Genomic DNA, 21,554 nt, shown 5'->3' with positions numbered 1-21,554 from the left:
ACAATTTCTCTCCTGCTCCAGCTCAGTTTTGGTTTTGTTTCCAATCTCAGACATTTTCCTATTATTTTAACACTGTTTATACATTTACAAATGTATGAATAGATAAAATATATAAATAGATTGTTACTGGACATATTAATGATTTCAAACAAGTGAACCTTTTTTAACAGAATATATAATAATTACATATGGTCTTGCAGAAGGACATACCATTGAGTAAAATGTAAGAATTTTAAAAAAGAATATGGCATATAGGGTAAATCCTTGTCTCTAAGTGGCTCTTCCTGTTTAGAACATACATGTGAGCAATGATCATGTCAGAGCTGCTTTTAACAGTTACTCTTACACTTCGCTGTAAGTAGGGGTAAGTAGCTTGATGTGTCTTATTCCTTACACCCAGCAAAGAGCTTTTTTACTCCTATGCTGCCTCTTAGAACATTCTCAAGTGTAATTCTTAGAAGTTTGATAAACACAAGCCCTGACCAAGTAAGGCTGTAGCAGCAAATCCCCTGAGTGAATTAACCAAGGGTGTGATTTATCAATAATAATTCAGCCCTTCATTTATAAGAGGAAGAATGTATTATTTCTTATTTCGAAAGTTACATAGTCATTTATCCTGCATTAACTGATTTTTTGGTCACTTGCTGGCAGGACAACAAGTTGTAAACACAACATTCACATATATTCTAACTTGATATGGCAAACATGTTAGCGAACAGTTTTCTATTGACACATCCAACAGCCATGGAGCAACATTAGCATTCATTTGGAGCTTCCAGCCACCTCATAATGCAAGTAATGAATTCTCTTTTACCTCTGGTTTGGTCTCCACAACTTAGATAGATAGAAAATATCTGACTCTTCGGCTGTTAAATGTTCCAGCTAACTTTTTCTGTCTGTAATTTGGTTCTGAACAGCTAGTTGTACAGTAGGTTTATCAGAGCTTTGTTGCTACCTGCTGCTGCTGTTAATGAGGTTGATGAGAGCCATGAGACTCAACCAAACAGTAAAGTTGTGGGCCATAAAAATAAAAAAAAGCAAAGAGCTGAAAGATGTAAAAAAAAATCTCTGTAGAGCTGAAGAGAACTGCAGAATTGGACAAAACATTTTTTTCACCACAAGAAAAGCCTTTTACATTATATGTAGTCATTTTGGTCCCTTAAAAAATGTATTGATGCTAATGTTAAAAATACATTACTCTCCCTTTTTCAGTTTTCATGAAAAAATATGGTTTGTGGCATCATACAATTCTTTTGTTTTTTAGTGTCCTAACATACAGCTGATGTCACACTTAGTTTTATTTCAACACACACTGTGCACATAGCCAGATGCAATTAGCAGACACTTGCAGTAAAGACCTTCACCAATTACAGTGTAAAGCTCTCAAATTGTTTGATTTTTTTCACACAGGTTGTTTTGTAGAGTACATAACTACCTTGTTTCCCTCTTACAAAGAGGCCCTCATCTGAAATTGGACCACTTCTTCAAAATGAGCCACATTTCTAAGCAACGTGTATGAGAGGGACAAGCCTCTTAACTGAAGACGTGCTATTAACCCATTTCACATAAGAAGTCTCCTTTCTAATTTTGAGTGATTCTTAGCGGAGGAGGTGAGCTCGAGAGCTTCTCTGTAGAGCCACTCAGCCAGAGATCCGAGCAGCAACCCCCCAACTGGATTAATGTGCTGCTCTCAGGGTGATTACACCACACACACTCAGGTGCACACACAGGCACACAGCGCCCTCCATGTGAAGTAGATTTCTTCATCTTGTTTTGAAAGGATTAGCTCCCCCCCCCCCACACACACACACACACACTTTGACGGCAAACAAAAATAGGGATGAGACCACATCCGTGTCATCCAGTTCAGATCATTTCAACCTTGACAAAGTGCGACGGGCTTTAGTCGCAAGCAAATGAGGTAGGTATGAGGAGAAAGTGAAATATGGAATATATATCATCCATAATGTGGTGATATATTATACAGCAGTATTTGGTAATGGCGTGTATTCATAGTGTCAATGGCTCTGTTAAAGTGACAGGAGTTATCCTGCTAAATTATGACTCTAATCATGATCCCTGCCATCAGTAAAGCTTCAGTCTAATATCACTAATGGCCAATCTGGTAATTGTAGCACATTAAATGTCTAAGGACCCACATGATGTCTTTCAGAAAATTTATGACAATGTTTTGGTTTATGGCTTTTCACACGTTCTTGTCCAACTTTAGTCATTTCCATAATTGTATTTGACACACTCTGACTTAATGTGATGCATTAGAGAATGGCACAAACAGACACTGTGTATCTATTAAAAAGCTTAACTGCTTGTTTCTAGATGCCAGCGCCGCTGTAAGCTCAGCATTCACACATAAAAGCTGGATCAGGTGAATAATTTATGATTCTCATCCCTCTCTGTGAAAGCATAACACACTCTGAGTATGATCTGAAAAAACAAAAAAAATCATTCTATTGCTGCAGTAAATTGTGAGCCCGGCCTAAAGTGGGCATTAGTGCAATTTGAATGTGGAAGTTGCATAACCTGGTGGCATCTCTGCAGCGGGCCGTACGCGCTCATCCGCTGGTGTTCCCCAGCGCAGGAAGAGGCCAGCCAAGTTGTCTTGCACATGACAGCTTCAATCTGCTGTGGGATGGCTGAATAATTCAAAGTTCTTACGCAGGACCATCTGGCAGCCCAAAGCGGGTGTGTGAGACACCAGCCTTCCTCAAATAGCTTTTGTAAAAGCGGGTGTGGGATGAAGCAGCAGGACCCCTGCACAGGCAGACTGAGCTGCTTACCAGCAAACTGAAATGTGCTGTGTCAGACTGATGGCTTATTTGGGAGGATATAGGCAATCAGAGAGTGAGCTCAAATATTGTTGATAGGACATAAAGTCCATTTCACTCCACAGTGAAGCTGTATATCAGCTGGAATGCCAAATCTCTGTCTGTCTCTTACACACACACACACACAGAGCAAAGATGTCATTTTGACTCAGACTGTTTACATGACAATCTTCACATCACAAAACTGCTTCAGTCTTGTGACTTTTTTAGAATAATCTTTATCCTGTTGCTACACAAAAATGTATTTAGTACACATTGTGTTGCTGAATACATCATTTTGCAAATTTAAATCAATCTTCAGCCCCCCATCCCCATTCTACCCAATTTAATTTAACAATAAGGGGAAACCAAACACTTAGAAAACAAAATATACATATATGTAATATCAACGTATGTAGGCTCTGCATGCACACATGGCCACACAAGCACCCTCAAAGATCTGTTCACATACGCACATATATCTTCTCATCTTCAGCAGATACTGTGTATTCTTGCACAAAAATCGACATAAACATATGCACATTTACATGCGGACCCCCCAGCATACACATCTGGATGAATACATGCACCTGCACATGCGTGCAAAGCTTTATAAATAGTTTAGGGAAGAAAGAAGGGGAAGTCCTACCAATGTAATATTGGCTAATTGACGTATCACGGTATTTAAGAACACTGCTGTCAATATAATTTTCAGTAAATATGTCTCTCGTTTCATAAAGAGCAACTAAAAGCTGCACTAATCAATATTTCTGTGTTACTAATGGATTGAATGGCTGTGTGTAAAATGAAAGGTGTCGCTTCTAGTGATGAACTCACATTATTATTTATTGCCCAACTCTGCAGCTCCCCTCAGCTCTATGGAGCCTTTTAGCATCTTTTAGCTCATTATTTTTGGTTTTACGACCATAAACTTAACTGTTTAGTTCAGTCTCAGCACTCTCACAAACCTCATTTCCTGCAACAGAAGGCAGCTGTTTTCAGTGACAAAGCTCTGATAAACCCACTGACACGACCTGCTCAGTGCCAAACAGCAGACAGACACAGTTAGAGACTAGCTGGTGAACATAGTGGAGCATTTAGCAACCAAAGAACCGTTTTTTTTTCTCAGGGCTAAAAGTAGAATGAATATTGGACTTACATTCATCAGGTGGCCAGTAAGACAATTCCAAATGAATGTTAAATTAACACTTTCACTCTTTTTTTATATGGCAATAATCACTTAATTCTGCTTTAACAGCAGCTGAAAATCTTCTTTCTACTGACCACCAGTAGTTTAACTTCTCACCCTGATAATATAGAAGTTTTTACCTCTTCAGGCCTTTAAAGCGGATTCTAATAAAATAAAGGGGGAAACAAAGGGTTGAAGTGGCGACAAATGGGAGACAGATGCGACCAGTGATGATCGGTTGCAAGTAGACATTGCTTTGTTTTGAGGATTCAACAGCCAAAAAGGTTGTAGTTATAAAGATCTGTTCTGTAAAGCTATAGTCCAACGTATTATATTTAGAGTTTGAACTTTCCTTGCTTCTCTCATACAGAAGATAATTCCTATAGCGTCTCAAGCTACTGAGAAACTTACTCATGAATTTATTCCACTTAGACAGCAGTAATTCTCTTTTCAGATGAATAAGTCAGTCTCCTTTAAACCAGTGGTAGGTGTGGTGGCAGCAGAAACAAGTTGTGAACATTGACATATCATCAACTTTTGAGATGATACAGGGAATTTATTTATACATCATAGCATATCATTCAGTCTGTGTCCACTTGGTGAATGTAAGTCCAATATTCTTTTAGCTGTTTTTACTCTCTACCAACTCCTGAGGGAAATATCTGCTCTTCAGCTGCTAAATGCTCCACTATGTTCACCAGCTAGTCTACAGCTAACTGTGTCTGTTTGTCTGTTTGGTGCTGAGTAGGTAGTGTACAGTGGCTTTTTACAGCTTTTTCTCTGAGAACAGCTGCCTGCTGTGGCACAAAACGACACTGTGAGAGCGCTGAGAGTGAACCAAAACAGCACAGGTGTACATTCAGGTGTAAATAATGACACTAACAATGGCTCCATTTCACCTCTGCTTTTCCTGCTTTGACAAGACAATGTGTCTGCTGTGAAAAGGGTTTATTCTCTGTAGGTTCATCTCTAGCAGCCAAGCACAACACACTACATAATGTCAGCTCATACGTTGTTATTATAAATAAAATAGCTACTGATTATTGATGCTTGAAATTCAGTTCAGCTTGTCAAAAATGAACTAAGACCAGATATTGTGCGGGCTTCCGTTACCATTTGGAATTGATTTTTAACATTCTTTTTATCAGCTGAAATATTGATTGCTACATACTATTCTTAATCAGTTCATGTAACCACTTCAAAGCCAAAGCAGACCGTCATCCGCACCATAAACTCTGGAATAAATCTTGCCTATGTCAGACTCTGCCAGGCTCTTTCATTTAGGATAAAAGTGATTTTTGTGTACAAGAGATGCTTTCGCTGAAGTGCTTTTGGAAACTTTTTATAACACGGTCACACTGAACTGAGCATCTTTGAGCACCCCCCCGCCCCACGTCCCAACCCCCACCCCAATCCAGGAACACGCCCCACCCCAGCTCTCCCCGCGCAGCCTCTCCCTCTCAGCAGTGCAGCGAGCAGCTCCGCGCGGCTCCACCGCTACACACTGATCCGCGGGGTGCTGCTGGAGGAGGGCGCTCCGATACAAGTGGACTTGAGAGGGGCTTGTACCCGCCTCCTGCTTCCCTCCACAATCCGAGAGAAGAGGCAACAATCTCATCGTGACAGACGGGACGCGTATCGAGTGTTTCTTTTCCTGCATGTTTTTTGCGCACCAGGCTGTCCGAGCGCGCAATCAAGAGTCGTTTAGTTGGGGTTGGAGCCCCTCTTCACTTCCACACCTGATCCCGTATTCGCATAACCTGTACCTGTCATCCAGAGGGGGAGATGTGGGAAGGCTCTCTGACCTCCGCTGCATCCAGGCTGTTCCTGCTGTGCGCCTGGCTGGAAGTGTAGCCGCCGTGTCCCGGAGAGGATGCCGAACAGGTAAACAGAATCTTTTGTAGAGTTTTGCGGGGCGTGTTATGTCCATATATTTAAGACAGAGTCTATACTTGTAGAGGACAGAGGATAAAGTGGTGAAGCTGTGAGTCTATAGTGACCTTTTGGCACTTTGGGTTTTGTCTCCCATGGAATGACATTCCTACACAGATCTGAAATGCTGGGGTGTCATTTCTGCAGATTCCTAGCCTCATCACCAGGAGGGACAACTCCTTTAAATTCTTATTCTTGTGTATAAATATTCAAGTTCCAGCTACAGTACAACTAACTTGAGTTTCCCCCCCTGCAGGATTGCTGTACTGCTGCAGCAGCTCTATGATCAAACATCATGTATTTTTCACAGACAAAAATCTTTACATGTGCATGCCTTAGCACAGCAGCTCATGAGGCACAAAGAGCACTGCAATATTGTTACATTGTTTCCCTGCACAGATAATGAACTTGGCTCCACATGCAGCATTCTGTTTGCCTATTTTATTTGTGACTTATCCATGTGGCACTTTTATTCACAGACATTCCCTGTTGATGTTTCTGAAGGTAGAGAGGATTAGTGGAGTTCAAACTGAGATATTTGAAGTCCAGTTAACACGTTCACTGCATTTTTTCTGACTTGCTCCCTTGTGTTCATGTCAGTACACCATCAGTCTCATCTCTGGCAATTTATTATTGTCTCAGGCGACAGGTGCTATTTTCAGTGTGGCTGCTTGTCATCATTACTCTGCATTAAGTCTCTAATAGGGCTTTTGTTATTAGTTAAGTGCCTAAAGCTTTATGGCTGCCTGTGAGAATGAAGATGAAAAGACGAGAGCGCGAAAGTGCAGAGCGATGAGCGAAATTAGGTGTGTTGGATATTACAGTGCTTTGGTTTAATACCAGCAGTATCATACTGCTGTTTATGTAAGCTGGATTCTCTCAGTTCTGCACCACGTATACCATATCTGAGGCACGAACATGCATCGCTCGCACCACTGGACTTCACACTACCCAGCAGCTCGGAGAGTGCTCTGAATAAAAGCTTAGATACAGGAAGTAACATTTCCTTTTAGTGCAGTTCTTGCCCTGAAAGTCAGAGAAAAGACATCATTGCACACTGAAAACAACCTATGCTTTTCTCTCCTGACAAACAACATCTTAGCAGTGTGAACAATGACCTTTGTCTATCACATTCTGTCCAACTGCCATACTGGCACAAAGCAAAGTAGATCATTTTGCAAACTATGTGTTTCTACGCATCATTTTTTCCCATTACAGTTAAATTCTATCACAGGGAGTTTAGTTTGAAGTACTTTTACATAGCTCAGTTGTAGCTGTAATCCAGTTTTCAAACCAATCAATAAAATGATCGATCAATCCTCAATCTTAACAGAGTTGTTTTAATCACCTAAACATGTGTTGCTGAAGCCACTGACAAGGGCCGCGGCTTGGATTTGAGAAATGCGGAGGTCATGAGTCAAAGCCCCCATTCTCCCCTCACACACCAAAAACAAAGTCTGTCAAATGTTTTCACTTTTTGGATTTCATATTTTATTTATCGCTGTTCTCCGTGTTTCCTGCAACTTTTATTATTATTTAAATGGAGCAGTTCTTTCACTTACCTCTAGAAGCAACAATTCTAATGGTTTTCTTAAAAACAATTTCCCTCTAATTAGTGTAAATGTTTTTGAAAAAATTATTGAAGGTATTTTTTTTTTGAAGTATCTACATCCTGTGCATCAAACACTAAATCTCCCCATCAATCCCTGTCCAAAGAAAATGACCAAAAAAAGCCACCCAGCAGTCAAATTCTCATTCCCATGAGTACCATAGAAATAAATGCACATATTCTTTTAATGAAACATCCTGAGAAATTAATTGAAAATTTCCCAACATGATGGTCTAAAAATTCTGGTGGGAAATACTTAATCATTAGTTTTTAACTGTATCATGTATCAACCCCCTCCTCTCAGACTGCTAAAACTGATGAGGAATGACCTACAGCTACAGCCTGGTTCTGACAAACACTTTGTTTTGTCCTTGAGGTGAGAGTTTAATCCATATTTAGTCCCAGGTTGTCTCATTTCACCTCAACCTAAAGCCAACGTCTACATCACCTCAGTATGACACCCTTGCGTCACAGTCTTTGAGTATGGAAGGAGAAAAGGAGACGTGTTCCTGAAGGTCTAATTTGTGCTATCAGAGGTCATGATGGGACACAGCTAGCAGCAGCCAGAACAGCATATTGTCCTATTCATCTTAATGACTCGTGTGGGTGAGGGCGGCAGCAGACGTTGAAGAAGAGCCTGAGAATGCTCTCCGGTGACCTTCTGGGAGTAACAAATGGAGCGCCTCGGCCTGGCAGACGGAACAACCGAGCTCGGCCCGTGAGGCTGCCAACTCCAGTAAAACTGAGTAAAGAAAAGAGTCTATCAGTCTGATTTTACAGCGCATCAATCCCGAGCCAGTTGTTACATTTTGCTCACGTTTACTTTTGCAGAAGCGCTAATTGAATGCATCCAATGTTCAGGCGGAGACCCACCTAGTGACATGACCTTGGTTAACGGTTCCTGATAACTTTAACAAGCAAGACACTTAAGTGGAAGTGAGGCTCTGTGGCGTGCTGTGTCATCAGTCCAGATTCGTGGTTGTCAACCTGCTATGTTCAATACACAAAGATGTGTTTGGGTAACTACAACATGGATTAATTTCTGGCTTAGCAAGCAATTATGGAGGCAGAGAGGAGGAGGAGGAGGAGGAGGAGGGTGACTCTGTGGGATTGAAATCTGAGGATGGTGCAGAAATTTGTCAGCCCTCTGCACTGACACCCTTATCCAAGTCATCTTCTCGCGGATGGTGATATATGACTAAGGTGACCGTAATCATTATTCACAGACCGGTCTTCTTCTTTTCCCTGGCATCCTTTCCTCCCGGGTCTGATCAAGTGTGTTCTATTATCCCGCAGTGATGATTTGTGGAGGTCTGTGGCGCTGTAGCATCTGAAGGACGGCATGTTGTGCAGCCTTCCCAAACAATATCATAACCCACATCCATTAGCCATATGGGTTCCATTCCCCAGATTTGCTTGATGCAATTTCTATGTCCTCCCACAGCGGAGCCACAGTGCAAGCCTGAGATTCATTTCATTAGATGATTTTCTTTGTGCTTCTGGTCCTCACACGTCTCTTGAAAGGTTTCTGTTCAAGCTTTGTATCGTGGTTAGAATGGAGGCTGCTACTAACATATTTGATTATTGATTAATATTATGATTATTTTTCTAATTAATTTATCAGTCTGAAAATAGTGAGAGAATACTTTTAGAGTCCAACGTGACGTCTTCAAATGTTTGTTTGGCATTGATGTGAAACTGAGAGAAACAGACAATGCCCACGTTTGAGAAGCTTGAATAAATGAAAGTTTGGTATCTTTACTTGATTTAAACAATTACTTGACTGTCATTGTTGTTGTTTTGTTGTTAGTTAATTAATTCATCCATTAATTAACTTATTGTTTAAGCACTGATTTGTATCAACATGAAAAATGGAAACCAAGGCTTGAATCTGACAGAGGTGTACTCTATACTTTTTAAATTTCACTTGCATGTTTGCACAATTCAAGCATCAAGTCATAGTAAAAGACAAAGAATAATGAAGCTCAGTGGGTATTTGTAGCAGAGACAGGAAGCCTTTTTTAATCGTAATCATAAACATCAGACAACAAAAAAATTATAAGAGAAAAGAACAGAAAAGAAAAAAACAAATAAAAGCTCATTTGGCACTGTCAATGAAATGTTTTTAAAGTATTTTGATACCAAGAATAAGATTATAGAGTAAGAATAAGTAAGAATAAGCTTGAGGTAAATGAAAATCCTTTGAGGACCTGGTCTAATATGAATGAAGGACAGATGGATCTCAGCTGTTTGAGTTAGTTACCATCTCAATAATTTCTTCTGAATTTAAAGAATCTTGTTTGGAAGGATTAGTAACTCTAATCCAAACAATATTACAATAGTTAATAAAAAATACATTGAAGTGTGATACAAAGTCAAATAACGAGATATCAGTTCAGTGAACAAACTCACTATTTTCAATAAAGGTACATTGTGGAATTTTTATGAAACAAATAAGAGAGAATAGATGTTTACATTCAGTGTTCTTCAGCATTGTGTGTGTCCTCGAAGTCAAAATAATGAGTTGAATGCATTTCCTTCCTCATAAAACATTTGCAAAGTCAATGTCTGGAAGAATTTGAAACCTGTATTGTTTACATACTGTATGTGTTTGCTTGCTAGCAATCTTTTTCATTTCCTGGCACATTATCGACACCAAATGTTGATCAGTGCAATAGTGTGAAGACATCTGTAGGACTGTACAGTGCTGCCTACACATGTATATGTTCACATGTGCATCCTTGTGCAAATGTATGAGATACAAAGAAAACAGGGACGCAAAAACGTTGCTCCATGGTGCTGCTAGTGATCAGAAACTCCACAAGGTACCTTTAACATTTTACATATATCAAATAAGATTTTCATCTAAAACGACTACAGTGACATTTTAAAAGGATATTTAAATAACTTCAAGATTAGTTAGTTTATTCAGTTGCCACCATTTAAACATTAGCAGCAATTGTGAACATACATTTTGTATTAGTGGACTTAAATCTTCACATGACGCTATAAGGTTTGTATCATCAGCAAATAACAGTGTGAATAAAAGACCTTTGCACGCTATACACTTTATATACTTTACACACTATAGACGGGGAATCGACAAAGTATCATCTGTAATCATCTACACAAATCGATACAAATTGCTCTGTCAAATATTTAGCTAAAATCCTTTTGAGAATAATTTCCATAAATTTGCAGCTTAGAACAAAAATATTGTAATCAAAGATAAATGAACATTTCCTGTTATCCAGGATGGAAGAGATACTTTGAATAGTCCAGTACAGTATTCTGAGTATTTTTTTCCAAACTCCACACTGATATTTACAGAGGATGTGTTTTGTAGTTAGATGAAGATAAATTCTTGGGAAAACAGTTTCTGTTTGAAAACCAGGGCAAAATGGAGATCGGATGATAGTTTATACATGATTCATGGTCACTGGACATGAAGATGGTTATAACTTTGGTACAGTGTGTATGTTTTATTTTTGCTTCAGTGCAGAACAATAGCTTCCCCTCTGCAGTGCTTGCATTTTGAAGCCTTTGATTGAAGTTGTGCTGGTGTTTTGCATGGATCCATATTTATTACCTCTGCTGTGTTTGCTGTGTAATTGACTTCTTAGCACATAAATAATGACAACAGTTATGTTTTTCCCCGTCCTTTCTCCCCCACTGCTTGTTGGATCTCTCTCGTCCGTCTCACCTCTAGCTGCAATCACGGCAGCCACAGCCCTACAAAGAGCAATAAGTTTGAAACATAGAGTCAACAAACCCGCATTCCAGGTGGATGAGGTGTCTGGAAATAAAACATGATCTCCCATCTAGCCGTGAAAATTGTTTATGGGCCTGTGTTGCTCAGTGGATCGAGGACAGCGCCTGTGCTGCCAAGGTGAGGGGTTCAATTCCCACGGGGGTCACTCATGCTTAAAATGTAAGCACTCAGAGTATCAGAAGGTGCTTGTGTTATATGAGCTGTAGCTCTGCAAGTTAGAGCTGAAGAATTATAGTATTAGAGCTCAACCAAAACTGGAATTCTAATCCAGATAACGATATTTTTAAGGTTTTAAAAAAAGCCAATAATGATATATCTGTTTTTTATCATAATAACTTTCCAAAAATTGATAAATGTGTTTATTAAACACCAAAATTAAGCCTAAAATATGTACTGAGATGTACATTTTATAGTTAAATAAACATGCCAATGACAGCAATAAACAACACAAATACTACAAAAATATACTGAAGTTGAGAAATGAAAAATATGACCCAAATCCTTATTTTTCATTTACTTGTAGTCATTTAATTCTGTTTAATCAACTGGAAAGGTTTTTCCAACCATTATTAATGTTACCAGATTCAATTCAAATCAAAAACGGACTTTTCCCTGACGGATTTCTCTACAGGGTCATCTGTTCACTGCTAACATTATGGCATTTTTCCATTGTTTAGGGGATAGTCACATCAAGGCGTGACTGGTGTTGAACTGGCACGCTGTGAGTGTTTTTCCATTACACAGAAGGGCAAAGTCAAATAAGTAGTTTACCTGTTGGAGATGTGTTGCTCACCTGCAGCCCTTCATCAAACATCATCATCATTGTGGCTGCTTGTACTATTCGTCCCTGCGTTATTATTGACTGATCTGCTGAACAAAATGCTCCAATTATCTCCATATGTTGTTGTGTCGACCGGTTTTTAGCGCCACAAACAGACCTCTGCTAATTCAGTGAGGAACATGATTCATTTCCTGCAATTCTTCACAATGAAAGTCTCCCCTTATTTAATCTTTTAAAAGTTTTTAATATGAAGCAGTAAAGCAGGAAATGTTGGGGTTGTATCAGCAGTCACTTCACATGACTCTGATACAGCTGCCCCTCGGCAGCTTCCGGAAAGCTGGCCAATCAGAACAGAGTGAGCTCATTGGTAGGGGGGCCTTAAAGAGACAGGAAATAAGACTGCCTGTTAAGAGAAAGAGGCTGATCTGAGGGGCTGCATAAAGGGCCAGTATAAGATAAATAAGGAGATTTTTGAACTGTGAATCAGGAAAAAGCTACTCTATATAGACCTATATATCTATATAGACCTGAAAATGAGCATAATAGGTCCCATTTAAAGCCTGGTCACACCAGAAAGTGGTACAGCAAAATGAATCAGGGTGTCATCATGAAAGTATTGATTCTAAAAGCTTGATGACCTAATGACTATAACTTGCAGGGTTAGATAGTGAACTGCTGCAGCTGGCGAGCTAACCTCCAGCTCTAGCTCCTCTCTTACCTTTATTTTCTGTCTACTGCTGTGTTTACTTTCCCCTGGCATTTTGTCTACCATTGCACACCATGTCATTCGATGAAAAGTGCTTGCTAATGGTAAAAGTGCTTGCAATTAGTCAACGGCATAAATGTGTGGGCCAAAGTTGCACTGGATGCAAAAAGCGAGTGAGCAGGTCCACAAATATGTTTAAAGAAATGGTGCGTTTCTAGGGGACTTTTCAGCAGTGGATGAATCCACATTTGGTGCTCTAGTGAGTGTGTGTGTGCTTTATTCAAAATAAACTAGAGTGTGTGTGTTCATGGTAGTGGTGGAACATGTCACCCAGTGCAACAATGTGGCTTTTCCATAGTTTTGTGACAACAATCAAGCTCTATGCCACAGGGGAATAAGATAAATCAGGCTTAGGATACACACACAAGACTTGTTAGTAGGATGTGTATGTGGTTTTCTGTGTGCCAGTCAACTTGTGGTAATTAATTATATGCATCTATATTTAGGAATATACACCATTAGAGCACAATGTAAACTGAAATACTAGCTAGAAAACTAGATTTTGAAAAACAGGGAACCTGGTAATAACGGCCGCTTTAGTTGCACTTTAGTTGCACTTTAGTTGCACTTTAGTGGCACAAATTCTTTAACAAATGTATGATTATTCAAAAAACTTAAAACCAAATGCAGTGAACTTTAGAGTGCCCTGGAGTTCTACAATAAGCTAGAACCGGGCCAATAATACTGAGCTGTAATCAGTGTGTAATGACAGGCTTCAGTCTGTTCTATTTGTGCTCAAGGTTGCGTCACGTCCAGCAGATCTAGCAGAGTGGAGTTAACGTGCTTTAACTTTTTGTATTCTGAACTACTTCATCACCATCATATGTCTGAGTCACCATTTCAACTCTATCATTGCGTCCGTCTGTCGTGTCAGCTGTGAACCCAGTCTAGATGTCTAATTTGACAAACAAGCAACCAGAGTAAGAAAACTGTAGACGAAAAAATCCAAACCCTGCAGTCCTCTATCTGTGCAAGCTTTGTCATCCAACCCACTGTTTTGACAAAAAAGCTGATGTGTGTCTGTTCCAGCTGTCTGCAGACAGACAACACAGAGAGACAAAGGCACTTTTCTTATGCCTCCGCGCCAGCGACAGCCATGGCCGGAGGCATTATGTTTTTGGGTTGTCCGTCTGTACACCCATCACATTCTCAAAAACGAAATAGCTCAGGAATGCCTGGAGGGAATTTCTTCAAATTTGGCACAAACATGAACTGATTAGAATTTGGTGGTCAAAGGTCAAAAGTCACTGTGACCTCACAAAACACATTTTTGGCCATAACTCAAGAATTCATATGCTAATTATGACAAAGGTTTACACAAATGTCTAATAGGATAAAATGATGAAGTGATGACATTTTACGTCCAAAACGTCAGAGGTCAACTTCAAAAGATGTTTGTGACGCATCCACGTTTTAGAATTTGTAGCTTCTTTGCAGCAACGTGGCTACAGCTTTGTGTTCTATGAGAATCAGCTTTATTGGCCAAACATGTGAACATATACAAGAAAAATACACATAACAGTTTTTATTAAATTCCTTCAAAGTATTCACTACAAATATCATGACTCTGGACAGACATTGATCTAAACTACAACTTCACTGGTTGGCGGAGTCATACAACCACAAGGTGGTATTTCTAGTTTCTCCCAACTTTGGCTTGTGTTGCATCATAGCTCAATTCTTTCTTTCTCAGCATTTGCCTTGCTGAAATGCAGCCTGAAAAAAAGACTTAGCACTCAAGCTTTATTGACATGCATGGACATAACGCTGGCATACTAAATGCAAAAATCATTCATAATTATATTTCTGATTTACTCAGTCATTTCAGCAGACTAATGGCATCTGTAGCTAAATTAGAGGCAGGTTCATCAAAGTTTGGGAAAAGTGCTTTCCCTTGGGGCAAGGGAGGACAGAATGAGACTTCATTTCTTTTTTTCTCAGCCTGGAATGTTTTTTTCCTATGCTGATCAAAAAGTACAAGCTAAAAGGATGAGATAATTAAAATGATGTTGCCTGATGTTAATGAATCATACAAATGGGAAAAAAAAACATTTTCAGCCAAGAAAAAAATAATTTCTTTTGAGGAGTGAACATGACTTCAAATGTGGGTTATTGAAGGATTGTCTCAGGATTTTGGGTGCAGATTTGTCCCAGCAAAGCACCCTTACATGTGAAGCTGGGATTGGCCACACATGGGTTCACACACAGGTTTTGTCTGGCTGTCAGCGCTTTTGTCTGCATGTAGCACCAGTGATCCGGGCGTGATGCTTAATTCTCCGCAGCTATCTGCTGCTATCAATTAGAGCCTTTATGGGGAGGTGCTGTCAGCGTTACCATGGCAACCAATGTCTTTGGCAGTGCGTTGCATCCCCTCCAGGGCTGTGGATGGGGTGCTTGCAAGTGTTACTGCGCAGTACATTTTAAAGATTCAAAATCTTCAGCGCCCGGGGACAGAAACAATAAGCATGAAATACTTAGCGGTGTTGGCAGACTCATGCTGTTCATGGACCTAGTTTCTCTTCGGCTTCTTGGCTTCGTGTATGTTGCTGAGGCTATTTTGAATATTAACGGATAGCGTTGACAATCTGAGGATGTTGCAAAGGTGTCTAGGAGGCAGAAGTAGTAATTCACTGGAAACAAGCCTAGAGTTATACAGCATATACATACTGTTGTGAATTACCTGCTCACACACTTTTACAAGGTGCTTTAGGATTCTGTCAAATGAAAATGTCTCAGTTAACAACTTACTATTCCTCTATGACACACTTTATAACCAGTCATGCTCTGATTTCAGGATCTCAGGGATCAGGGCCATAGCTAAAACTGAAGACACTGATGTCGGGGTGTTTTAAGGACCTGGGTGGAGTTTACTTTGTACAATTCAAATTTATACATGGTGGGTAAGTTTTAGGGTGATTCCAGTATTTTTGGAGTCAATATGTTTGAATTTGAATACCTTAAAGCCAACAGAAATTCATTACTTCCCCACCTGAACTGTATTCCTGGCAGTGTGGAGAAGACTTTGAGACAATATTTAAGGTAAGATTACATTATGAATTGCTGACTCTACCTTTAATGGCAAATGGACTGTGCTTATATAGTATTCCACTAGCTTAATGGACAAAGTGTTTTACAGTTTGTCTCTCATTCACCCACCTGAGGACAGTGGTGGAAAAGTATCAATACCTCAACGTAAAAATACTTCATTACAAGTCAAAGTCCTGCATTTAAAATGAAAAGTACAGAAGTATTACCAACTAAATTTATTTAAAGTTTTAAAGTACTCGTTTTGCAGAAAATCGGACTGTGACTGATATATTAAATAAAATGAACAAAGTACATTATTAATACTGATGAGTCAATGCATAAGCAGCAATTTATTGTTGTAGCTGCTTTAGGTGGAGCCAGTTTGAACTGCTTTGTGAGGGTCATGAGATAAATCTGAGGGGTTTTAAGATAATAGATTAGGTAGGAAAGAAGAAAAAGCATAGTTGTGCTTCTTACAGTCCAATTTTTCTGAACTTCTCTTTAATCTTTGCATTTTTGTGAAATATTGGAGAGTTTTACCTCTTTGGGCCTCGAACAGTTATTTACTCTTGGGTGAAAATGCATTTGTGTAAAAGCCCATAAGCCAAAAAGTTTTTTTTAACCAATAATGCAGTGTAATTTATAAGTACATTATTATGTTATTTTATGTAACATTTTAATCTGAACAGTAACTAAAGCTGTCAAATAAATGTAGTGGAGTAAAAAGTACAATATTTCCCTCTGAAATGTAGTGGAGTGGAAGTATAAAGTAGCATAAAATGGAAATACTCAAGTAAAGCACAAGTACCTAAAAATGTACTGTACAGTACTTGAGTAAATGTACTTAGTTACACTCTTAGTTGCCACTGCCTGAGGAATAAATCTCTGGTTCATGCACAGCATTGTCTCTCTGCTGGTGTTTGCTAACCTTACCAGCAGCTATCCTACCGTTTGAAGTGGTCACTTCTAATACATATGAATTAGAGAGAGGCCACAGCTGACTCTTCAAATCAAAGCTTCACATACAAGCCAGTCTTGAGTGGAAAAGGTGTGCTTTGCACAGATTATGTGTATTGTTGGAAAACTCACCTGTATTAATGTCATATGCCAATGAAAAGCTATGAGATTATGTGTGCAGTGCAAAAAAAAAAAAAAAATAAATATATATATATATATATATATATATATATATATATATATATATATATATATATATATATATATATATATATATATATATATAAAATAATTTGAAGTTCTCCTTAAGTGAGTAGTAAGGTGAATGTTGCCACTGGTATGTCGTTAGTATCATACTACAGTGCACATTGTGTCAGTTCAGCTCTGTGATGGAGCGCAGCCTGCTAGCAGGAGGCTAACGGGTAACAGCACCGACATGGCGAGCGCCTCGTACTCAAAATCTAGATCAGTTTGAATGTCATGCTAGGAAGCTCACCTGCTGCAGTTAGCTCACCTGCTCAGTGGTGGTACGAACTTTCCTTCAATGTTTTGTCACATCTGTCGCTGTTAAACCTGTATGTCAATTGTACCTGTAGAAGAATACAGAGTTATGCCTTGGTGGTGGGCTATGGAACAGCAGTCATCCCTTGTGAGGAGATATATTTTCTAGAAAATATAAATAATTTTATTTTTTTAATAATTTTTGATTTAAATACAAAATTTGAGGTCCTCTGCTGGCTAGCCCCAGATTTCTTGATGGGAATTTGGTCTCATGACCTCAGTATCCTGGCTACAGTCCTGACAGGGATCAGTGGATAAAGAGCGGTCAACCTCAACCATCCTGTGAGAGGGAGAGGAGGGAAGAGTTTAGTCTCTGTGGCTGCTTGTCTGGCCCTGTGCAGAGTGACACTGATAAGCAGTAATCTGAACCGTCTGTGGAGTGAGAAAAACACCCGCAGCCTGCTTCTATCCCACCTGTGAGTTATGGCTCTCCTTTATCTGATGGAGCACTTAGTCGCTCGCCCAGCCTTGTTTTCAAGTATTCTTTTCACTTACGCCCGATCGATCGCTGTTGCCTAGTGTTAATGATGAGTCTTACTATTAAATGTGATGACCTGCGGCCGTATTCTATTACCTTGCTTTCTTGCACAGGCGGGCCTCTGTAATTAAGGTGCAAGTAGATGCAGTCGGAGAAGCAGGTTGGAGCCAAAACTCAATTAAAAATAGCCTTCACACACATGCCACCGCAGAAGAAATGTTGAGCACAGTTTAAAAGTTTGAATGTTTTATTGGTTTCTGTCACCCGAGGAGATGAATGTTTTCTCCAAACTGATGCTGAGATAAAATACTGCGGCACGAGTGGCAGGATAATCATTTAAAGAAATTAACAGCCAGTTCCAGGCTTTTTAATTCCTGCTGTTTTCATCTTTCTATAGACTGTGGTGAAAGATGTGATGTGGAGGTCTCTGGTCAGACCGAGGGGTTTTTATACTCATTAATAATCTAACATGACAAAGCAGGATGTGACAGAATTGTGTAATAAAAAGGAAACTCACTGCGCTGTTAGCGTTCCATTCTCTAAAAAGACGTCAGAATAGATAAGTGATATTTTTCGACTTTTATCAGCTTGATGTCAAAGGTCAGGGGATCCCTTTAGATTGGCTGCCAGAGGGGATAATAAAACCACAGGATGGAGCCATTTCTGCTGCTCATATGAGGGTCTTCACAGATAGCGGCTGAGCGACTTTCATTTAATGCCAAGCTGAATTATTCACACAGTAAGAGCGAATCAAACACTTTCAATAGAATTAGTGATGTCTGGCTGTTATTAGTGTGTGTTCTTGTTTGATAGAATCGGTTGATCCTCCCCCCCGACAGCCTACACGTGTTTTAAGGATTTGTTATGTCTTTATTTCACAGTGTTGCAGTGGAGACAGAAAGAGTTCCTCTCTGCACCTACACCTTCAACCTGACTTTGACTTTCGTAGTTTTAAAGAGGAAATTAAGGGTTTTTGTTATCCATTTTTTAAAAGATATAGGTTGTGGTTTCAAAAATAGAGTCAAGAGTTCTTTAACTAGAAGAGCAAACAAACAAAAAACAATGGAATGCTCTTTATTTGCGTAAATTTACCTATAAGATAAACCATTTTAATGAATTTGGTCTTTGTTTCCCTCATAAAACTAACAAAATAATCAGAAATTTGGCCTAAATGTCTGTATCATTAATGCACAAAATCTGAGATCTGTAAGGTATTCAAGCCATCACAGATTATAAGACCCCTCTGATGCCTCACTCCTAGATGCACTAAACAACTTCTATGCCTGGTTTGAGCCACTGAACACTGTGCCAGCGGGAAAAGCCACTGCTCCGCCAGACGATCAGGTAATTTCTCTGTCCCAAAGAAGTGTGAGTAAGATGCTTTCCACAGTCAACTCACATAAAGCTGCAGGACTTGACAATGTACCAGGGTGTGTGCTCAGAGACTGTGCGTACCGGCTAATAGACGTCCTGACAGACATCTTCCACACCTCCCTGAGCCAAGCAGTTGTTCCACAGTGCTTCAAAACCACCTCCATCCGACCGCTGCCAAAAAAGGCTGTATTGTCTGACCTCAATGACTACCGCCCTGTAGCTCTAACCCCCCATCGTTATGAAGTGCTTTGAGCGGCTAGTCCTTAAACACATCAAATCCAGTCTCTCCGCCTCACTGGACCTGATGCAGTTTGCGTACCGCTCAAACAGGTCCACAGAGGATGCAATCTCACACCCCCTCCATCTGGCCCTGACTCATCTGAACCAGAAAAACACATACATAAGACTGCTCTTCATAGACTTCAGTTCAGCCTTTAACAGCATCATCCCTCAGCAGCTAATAGGAAAGTTCACCCTGCTGAGTCTCAGCACCTCTCTCTCTAACTGGATCTTGGATTTTCTCACCGGCAGACCCCAGTCAGTATGGATCAGCAGCAGCAACAGCTCTAGTACAGTCATGCTGAACACCAGCGTCTCCCAGGGCTGTGTGCTCAGCCCCCTGCTGTTTATGCTGCTGACCCATGACTGCACCTCTAGATCCAGCACAAACCACATCATTAAGTTTCCAGTAGTGGGTCTCATCAGCGGCAACAATGAAACATCCTACAGAGAGGTGTTGAAACAACTGTCTGACCGGTGCAAGAACAACAATCTGTCTCTGAACATTGACAAAACAAAGGAGATGACTTCGGAAGGTCCCACCCTGACAACTCCGCATTGAACATCCACGGCTCCACAGTTTCTTGGTGTACACATCACAGAAGACCGTTCCTGGACCACCTACACCAGCTCGTCGGCCAAGAGATCCCAGCATCGACTGCATTTCCTACGGAAGCTGAAGAAGGTGAACCTACCGCCTCCCATCCTCACCACCTTGTAGAGAGGAACTATTGAGAGCATCCTCACCAGCTGTATCACCGTCTGGTATGGGACCTGCCACGCCGCTGATCGCAAGGCTCAACAGAGAGTCGTGCAGGCAGCTGAGAAAATCATTGTTTTCTCTCTCCCCTCCATTCAGGACATTTTTCACACATGCTCTGTTCAGAAAGGCCTCCAGCATTGTGGAAGACCCCTCCCACCCCTCACACTTGCTTTTTGTCCCTCTGTCATTGGCAGGAGGTTCAGAAGCATCCGTACACAGACTACCAGGCTGTGCAACAGCTTTCTCCCCCAGGCTGTCAGACTGCTGAACTCACTGCTGCCCCCATCCACTCATCTCAACCTGGTCCCCAACCCACCCCTTACATCCCACTAAACCAAGGGAATGCAGTTTACTTATATTTTATTTTTATTGTTATTATATTTATTGATTCAACATGCAACCATTTGCACAGTGTACTTTTACACTCCAATATTAATCCATTATTGATAGTTATTGTCCTATTGATGTGTCTTGTCTTTTGTTATAACTTGTTATATTGTTGTTATATTGATGTTGTGTTTATTCTTAATGCAAATGTAATGAAATGAAATGAAATTTCATCCTACTGTATACCTTTGCTGTGTAGAGTTAGGATGACAATAAACTTAAACTTGAATTTGAACTTGAACTTGAACTGAATATTATATTTTATTTCCCTAATAGAAAACTTAGACTGATATATGTACATCTTTAACCACAAAATAAGAATGAAATACGTAAAAGCATGCAAAAACTAAGACTGAAATGTAGTTTTATTCACTAAAATGAATTTCTTGCCTCAAGAACAGTGTTATCTCTATGCCCTTTTTAGTGCCTTTATAGTAGAATAATACAAATACATATTGTCACCTATAAATCTTGAGAGATCTTGAGAAGTGTCGGCAGAGCTTCCTGTCAGGCTGTGTAGAGCCCTAACAATCTCTCCACCAATCGGAAAAAAGTGTTAGCGTAGCCTTTATGTATTCTAAAAGGTGAAACCCAGAGCAAAAAAGTCCAACAAGAACTCTATTTATTTAAGATTCTCTCATCGAGATTGTGAGAGCTGGACAGTCAAAGGACGCTGATTAGAGAGATTTTAGTGAATCAAACTGACAGTGTACCACCAGAGACTAAAAAGTGAGTTCAGTGGATTATGCCCTTTCTTTCTTTATCAGCTCCTTTCTTAGTATATCTGCACTTTATTCAATTGTAAAATTCCCTTTAATGGAATAGAAAGTCATTTTATGAGTAACAGGATGGGA

At 39.9% G+C, this 21,554-nt stretch overlaps 1 protein-coding gene across 3 annotated transcripts in view; it reads left to right on the top strand.

Moving 5' to 3' along the window:
- Positions 1 to 21,554, top strand: part of LOC121881850 (heparan sulfate glucosamine 3-O-sulfotransferase 5) — a 127,187-nt gene that overhangs the window by 36,977 nt on the left and 68,656 nt on the right. Inside the window, exon 1 of one of the 3 annotated variants that reach the window (XM_042389595.1) lies at positions 5,474 to 5,898. The exons of the other annotated variants lie outside the window; for them this stretch is intronic. The gene's annotated coding sequence lies outside the window, so the exon portion shown is untranslated. Of the gene's footprint in view, positions 1 to 5,473; positions 5,899 to 21,554 lie in introns of those variants that run through there. 3 annotated transcript variants of the gene reach the window in all.

This window comes from Thunnus maccoyii, chromosome 17 (genome assembly GCF_910596095.1).
Source record: "Thunnus maccoyii chromosome 17, fThuMac1.1, whole genome shotgun sequence".
Lineage (NCBI taxonomy): Eukaryota > Metazoa > Chordata > Actinopteri > Scombriformes > Scombridae > Thunnus > Thunnus maccoyii.
The sequence above is the reverse complement of the archived record's forward strand: the minus strand, read 5'-3'. Positions and strand labels throughout refer to the sequence as shown.